Raw genomic sequence first — 7,953 nt, forward strand, 5'->3', positions numbered from 1 at the left:
CTAACCAGTCTTAAATTTAATTGATACAATGTATATGATTAAAACATTCTTATTTTGTCAAATGTATTTGATTGTAGGCGTGATACCGATTGATTTACATGAATACATACGCCGCAACGTAAAAGAAATCCGTTATTATTGTATTATTAAATGGGACACGCTATGATGTCATTGCTGACTAAATAAGAGCTAACGTTACTGCCGAATATTTAAATGATGATTGAAGTACGAGGATGTTTGTAAGGGTCATTATAGAAGTAACCTGACGCTACCCAGCATAAGGCAATTATTCCGCTTAGACATGTATGGCATAATACCTTGTTTAGTTTTTTAGTTTAAACATTTTATTCCAGTACATACACAACACATGATATACAGATTCAGCTATATACGCACTGTGGAAATGGAGTAAACATAATATATCGTATAATATTTTTCTCCAACAATCATTAGCTTCATATTTCAATGCATCAGTATTAAAATTTGTGAAATAATCGCCCAGTTTGATTTCATTTAACTGTTAATGCCTTAATGAATAATAATGAAATGCACAAAAGAATACTTAAATTACCAAATCTTTAGAAATTTAAGAATACGTTTTCCAAAAAAATATATTTTATAACTGTAAATATTAAAACAAAACCTTCCATTAAGAGTTATCCGAAGGAAACGTTAACCAGCATTAAGTAAAGTTCACATGAAGTTAATCTTACATACCAACCAAGTTCTTAAATCATAAATATCACACTGTTAACACCTTACGTATGCGCAACTAATTTGAAACTAACTTTACAGTCTTTCATATCTTATATAATTACATAACTTACAGTATTTTTCCCTCCAAAACCGTTCATTGGCATTGCTTTGCTTTTTCATCTTAGAAGTAGCATTAATGCTCAGTTGTTTTTCCTGCAAGAATTGGACTGATGTATCTTTTCGGTTGTGGTTTTAATGCTATTATTTTATATTTTTTTCTGTTTCCTGTTGTACATTTCTGTGATTCTTAAAAACCATAACACGTACAGGTAACTGAATAACCACAAAGAACCTTGCAAAAAATATATTTCTCCAGATATGCACATAGTTCACTTTGATCAATCACTACATTTCTCTTTTGACTTCACAAGAATGATATTTCGCATTTGATGAATAGAAACTAAGGATAACAAAGAGACAGTTAAAGGAGGAATCGATTTTTGCCCTTAGAAAATCTTAATTAAATCACTCTTATTATTGAGAAACGCTTTATAGGTCTCCTTGGTGATGTGAATTATTCAATGTAGTTTATTTGTCTTTTTTAATTTGTCGAATTAAACGGTTTTGATATTATTCAAGTTAACATAACATAACAGCAGTTACATATTATCCCAACATCATACGTATCATACTGATTTTCTTTGAAACTATACTATTTATCTAATGTCATAAAAGACAGATTTACTTAAAGGGCTTTTTATGTATCATATTGTGTTCGAAACGGCATGAACATAAATATCTTAAGTCATCGATCTTACAATGTGTATATGTGGTATATATCCTTAAAGGCACATTATTCTTTGGAAATGCTTTTATTTTTATTTCCCTATTTATTTGAATTTTTTTCCTTCTTTTGTTTCATGTCTTCACAATTAGTGCTACTTTCTGCAGGTAAGCGTGTTAATTGCTCTGAAATAATTTTTAATGTAATAATCGTCATGGTTGTCCTTCTAAAGAAATAGAAACAAATTCGTTTCTGGGGCATAATATGCCTTTAAAGCAACATTGAATCTAAAAGTAAATGTCAGTACCATTATGCTTATTAATTTGATCTGTGGATGATCTTACAAACAGAGAACAGAGTTATGTTATCAATAAGAAACTTTAAAAATGTGCTAAGAATGAATGTGAGCTTTACTAATTACATGTATGTATCTGATAACGTGTTATCAACGCAACATTAAAATTTTTAATAATATTTAACCGCATCAGATAATCGTTATTACTATTATTTTTAAACTAAATTTTGATTTTCTAATTTATATGACACGAAACTGATTTGCTACTAGTATGAAGTCAAATTAATCTTCGCTTCCTTCCATAGCCTTTTGATATCGCTAACACTCATAAGGGAACATTCCGAAAGAGACAAAAGATGCAGACTTGTTTAGCAATTCAGCTGCTGGAGGCTTAAATCTGTCTCTTTTCTTTTCTTCGGCCGAAGGCCGTCTGAATTCACCTTGACTTCCGCTAAAATTGACAGTAAAGAAATGAATAGAGGCAGAATTGTCATTGGTCATTTAACAGTAGCCTGTTCGATTGATACTTCAGAAGAGCTTCCGTTATAGTAAAGGTCTGTTCGGTCGCGCGATGGCAAGAAGTGTTGGAAAAAGATATAAATCAGAATAAATATAAAAACAAAATAATGATATTTTCTAGATGTTTCTAACCGCTTTTCAATAAATATATGAAAATAAATAAGACAGATCGCTTTTTTGACACTTTTGCGTTCGATTGGGTTTCTCTTCTAAGCTGTTCTAGCCATAGTATTCTTTTCTCGAACCGGGCATAAGACGATTGAAACGAACTTTCTACTAATTTACAAATGCAAAATTCTCCGTGACACCTGCGCTTAAAAGTTTTTTTACGCCTGTCTTATCGTTTTATTCTTGTCTTGCCCCGTTATAACGTCATGTAATGACTTACATTTAGAAAATTACATACCCTTCTATGACCATGTACGTTCTTCTGTTGTAGCACAACATATATACTACAAAACAAATTGCTCCCAGACTCTTCTAATCGAAAATTCATCATTTTGAAAACATATCAAACAGTGATTGTTTGTTTAGCAAAAACTGACTTCATATTGCACGGAATGTCTTCATCTGACATGGCCACTGCTGAGATAGGAGATGAGTTAGAACTTACGCATTATACTTCTGCCTTAAAAGCATTTGACTCTTTTGATACATTTCAAATTGTATATTATGGATTTTGTGTCGACTTGTTGACCTTTAATGATAACATAACATCGCCTCGAAACACTTATAATCGTTCTATCACAATAACTGCAGTTCATAAATATACTGGCAAAGTCAGCGTCTTACATTCTTTTGATCTTATAACATAACCTTTATGTAAGCAAAACATAAAATTTAAAGTAGCAATATTTTAAACGCATTAATGAAAAAAGATCTGTTTAATTTTCTTTCTTAGAGATAACCAGTAAGCTATTAAGCTCTTACAATCGACCAGTTTATGTCATTGTCGTAGTATTCTCATGTAAAATATTGACTTCATGTTTTTTTTTTATAAATTTAATACACGATATTCTGCTTTCGAAATCATATTCGAAAGAAACAAACAATTTGATGATTTAAGATGATCTGTAGCACAATAACCATCACATTATATTTTGTCTGGATTAAAAGTGCCATAACTTAAAATAAACATAAGGCAATATACTGAAAGTGAACATTGCCATAAATATTTGATGTGCCGTAAAACAAAATGTCAGCATTTGTTACTGAAAATATATTTCATATATTGAGCGAAACTTGATTAGGGAAAGAATAAGAGCAAATGGTATAAATCATTCTTTAAAAAAGGATTAAAAACATGTTTTATCTTCATAAAAGTTTAAAGTCCATTTAGTCTGATTATTATATAATACATGTAATAGTGTTTTTTTTTAAAGTATACAGTTTAAGATGTTACAAATACCTAAACCGTTCATTTTTTGAAAGCAGATTGTTCTCGTTTCATTCTTTAAAGCATACATTGAAATAATGAAAACAAGCTTCTTCCATTAAAACGTTTTGTAAAAATATAAATGTTCCGGATATTTTAGTCTCAAATTCGTTTCTTTTCGACCCCACACTGACCAAATTTTTGTTGACTTTTCCATTCATGTGCTTACTGGGAAAATATGATAATTAAGTTAAATGCATGCTGCATGTGTCAAGATATTCATTTCGGATAAAACCATTCACGCATATTGGCACGTGACGGAAATACAAACATTCATTTTTATTAGTAAACGTTTTATCTTCACACACAAAAAATACGTTTTGAAATGAGAATACAAGTAAATTATAATAAATTAATATTGGCAGCGGTAGATTTCGAACCCACGCCTCCGAAGAGACTGGTGCCTAAAACCAGAGCCTTAGACCGCTTGGCCGCGCTACCTTACCCATTACGTGTATGGCAGAGGAAATAAACTAGTACATGTACTGCATACAGTTACTAATAAATACACAGAAAAAAATGGAGAGTAACAAAAGGAGAGTAAAGGGGAATTAGCTCAAGTGGTAGAGCGCTCGCTTAGCATGTGAAAGGTACCAGGATCGATACTCCAAGACATCTTTTTTATTATCAACGCTTTCACAAACATACATCGTAATTATGATTTGAGTATATACATGTTAGTATTAGCTAAACGCTAGAATTTTTATATCAATAAAGTAGTATTTCAGCTTTGTTACGGACAACAACACAATGTTGAATTTAAGCTATTTCTAGATTTAATATTCTGTTCTCCTAATTTTGTCATGTTAGTTAAAATAGAAAATCAACAATAATTGCATGTGCTTACATTAAGCAAAAAAAGTACAACAATAACAACCAAACGTTCAAAAACAGTGTAGGGAAATGGGATGAAAGAGCTTATTTTAAGCATTTTGTGTAGTATTACATTCAGCTTTAATATTTCTTAAAAATTAACATGTACATGTTTGCTTTTTCAACACCACGTTATCAAATATCCTCGAGTGACCAGTCTCGACGCCTATAAGGAATATTAATCCAGCGGCTTCTCAAAATACATTTGTTCATTGAAACTACAACAGAACTGCATAAATTTAACATTCTTTTACGATTTTGCTCTTCTTCTTGTATATTTTATCCTAATCTGGCATTGTGCTAACATGTATGTATGTAAGCGGCCATTTTATTTAAGAGTGACCTATAACGACGCCTCTGATTGCTGCCTTTATATAGCTTTATAAACACCCTTTTGGAATGTGTACACGTTTTAAGTTGTACTTACGATGTCCACTGATATCAGCAATCTGGATCTACAAAGTAATAACACATAAAATAGTTTTCTATCTTCAATTTACATTAAATATCATGAAATTTCAATGACCAACATGATTGTGTATTTACTCTTCTGGAGTACAGTGAATGCACAAAAACACATCACCTCTTCTTACTACTCTAACAGGTGTGCAATAAATTAAAAGCACCTAGTGTCCACACTTAGTACACTGTACCCACTTAACAAACAAGAGAGAGGTATTCTGTCGTAGTTCTTGGGGTGTGAACAAGTTACAAACACAGCACACTTCTGTGTCCAGATCCTCCTCAAGTGAAACATCACTGTCCATAACATCTGTGTCTTTGGGTTTACATGTTGTTGGTATGGCAGTACCTGAAGTTCCTGGTTGTGGGTCAGATTTGTTTTTCAGAGATTTAGGCTTCTTAGCATTTTCATGTTCCCTTATCTTGTCCACCATATATGCCTCGGTAATCGGGTTACCACTAACAACACTGCTAAGGTAACGGCGTTTCTTGGTGGGTGGCTTTTTTGAAGTGATGTTAGCTGCTTGTGTAGAGAAGAACTGTGATGACTTATTGGCTGGGGTACTTGAAATGTTTGCTGCATCTGAGTTAGCTTCCTGTTGCAGAGCCTCTGAGGGTTTAAAGTTGGAAGGATCTATAACATGTGGGTTGTATGGATATAATATTATGCCAGTCTTGCGGAAAGAAGCTTGTAGATTGGTGGGCGATAGTGCCTTAGAATAGGCTGAACATCAAACTGCGCAAATATTGTATCGTGTGATACTTTGACCACATTGCTAAAGCATGAACTTGTGACACACAGTGTTGTAGACCCTCTCAAATGGTCCAAAACATCCTACATCAAGAGGTTGTAATACATGACTGGTATGGGCAGGAAGTATAAACAAGATGAGGTGCTGTGTCTTAGCCCAGTCAATCAAACCAAGATTTATGTGAGACTTATGTCCATCATAAAGGACAAGTACAGGATCATCATCAGAACGTTCAGGTAAGTATTTTATAAGATGATGTTCAATGTACCTCCGAAACACAGTGCTGTTGCTTTACCCACTCTCTGTGACGACACCATCCACTCCAGCACTTCCTCCATCCAACAGCTCAGACCTCATTCTTGCCCCAGGAAACACAAAAAAGGGTGGTACACTATCGCCAAGGGCATTTCCACAGCCTATCACAGTCACTAACGATCTTGAACCAGATGTGACTACCTGAGGCTTGAATTCACTTCCTGATGGTCGTGTGTGAGAAGTGGACAAACCCTTTTCATCAATGTTATAAACTCGTTCTGGTCTTTCCTTCAGTCCGTACTTGTCCAAGATGGAACCAAGTTCTCCATAATACTTGGAGACACAATCAACAGTTGTAGCCTTCGCACGCTGAATTTACAATCCCCGTGATTTTAAGTCTTTTAGTTCAGGCCATCGTGACATGAATCCCCTGAACCATTTCAGGGAAAGTGGATGTTCAGTGTCTTTCTTACCTAGACATACCCCATATTCATTTGCCATGTCCACAACCTCTGACCTGCTGTACCCATAACCACAGACAGACATGAACTTCAAATGTTCCACAAAATGTGCCTCTTGTTCTTGAGTAAACAAAGGTGATAGGCCAGATCTGACAGCTTCATGGTCTACTCTACCAGAAAGTTTGTGTCTGAGGGAAGCTTCAGGAATGCCAAACTCCCTTGCAGTTGTCTTAATGGGAACCCCAGTCAGCCTCACCTTCTCAAGTGCAGTGCCCATAGAGGTAGGAGAGTAGCATCTATACCTCCTTTGTGGAACCTGCAGTAAAGAAAAATAACGTTTACTATGATATTCAGCATAAGTTATATAGACTACAGCTGTAACTATCCAATTAAATTTCAATTAACATACACTACTCAATTATACTGAATAAAATGATATAACGAGTACATGGTGCTTAGCAGTGATAAATACACCATTGTCTGAACACATCTGCGGATGTTTCTAAATTCCAAATTTTACCATTTCATGTTTCAATGTTGAATTCTGCTTAAGCCGGTGCTAGGGGGCGTGGACGGTAACTTGCACTTTCCAGTACCGTCCATGAACAGGCTCAATCAAACCGAGCCTGCAACTTTTTCAATTTTGCCGTGTTGGGCTTTCTTTAGGGATTCTGTATTTATCTATTTCATGTGATTAGTCACGTGACTGTCACGTGACCTAATGAATGGGGCGAGTTGGTGTTGCAGACGGATAGTGAAAATTTTCCCACGCTCATTTTTGCGCAAATAAAAGCAAAATAAAGCACAACTTTTTTGCATTAGTAAAAATATAATAAAATTGATTGAAAAAGTATATTAATGTATTTTCTTACCTTTGCATTTTTTATTTTCCACATAATTTTCGCAAGCGATAAAAATCCGTGTTACTACAGTTTTTATGTAGTAATGACGTCATTCGTGTCGCTTATGACAATATATTGAGCAAAACAAAAATGGCGTCGAAATAGGGCAGCGTAATTTCAGGGCACCCGACGATACGTTATAAAAAGGAGGAATTGGTAGCGGTGGGATTCGAACCCAGGCCTCCGAAGAGACAGGTGCCTAAAATTAGCGCCTCAGACCGCTCGCCCTCGTTACCTAGCTGACATTTAATGAAAAATTTTGTTCCAATTAAGCTTCACGGAAATTCATGACAAAATGATTTACGCCATGTTTTGTTCCATTTAAGATCTATTCTCGACATCAGACCAATGTGTCAGTATGTGATGATATAATGTAGATACACGAAAGATTTAAGAAACAAGTTCTTTCCCTTATTTTTATCTACATTCTCTGTTTGATAAACAAAGTTCTAACAAAATAAATCTGGAGACTAATTTGCAGGCATATATTGCCTTGCTTTAGCTTAAGTACTTATTTGA

This window comes from Ruditapes philippinarum, unplaced genomic scaffold, assembly GCF_026571515.1.
Source record: "Ruditapes philippinarum isolate M1 unplaced genomic scaffold, ASM2657151v2 ctg906_1_1_1_1, whole genome shotgun sequence".
In the NCBI taxonomy this organism is placed as follows: domain Eukaryota; kingdom Metazoa; phylum Mollusca; class Bivalvia; order Venerida; family Veneridae; genus Ruditapes; species Ruditapes philippinarum.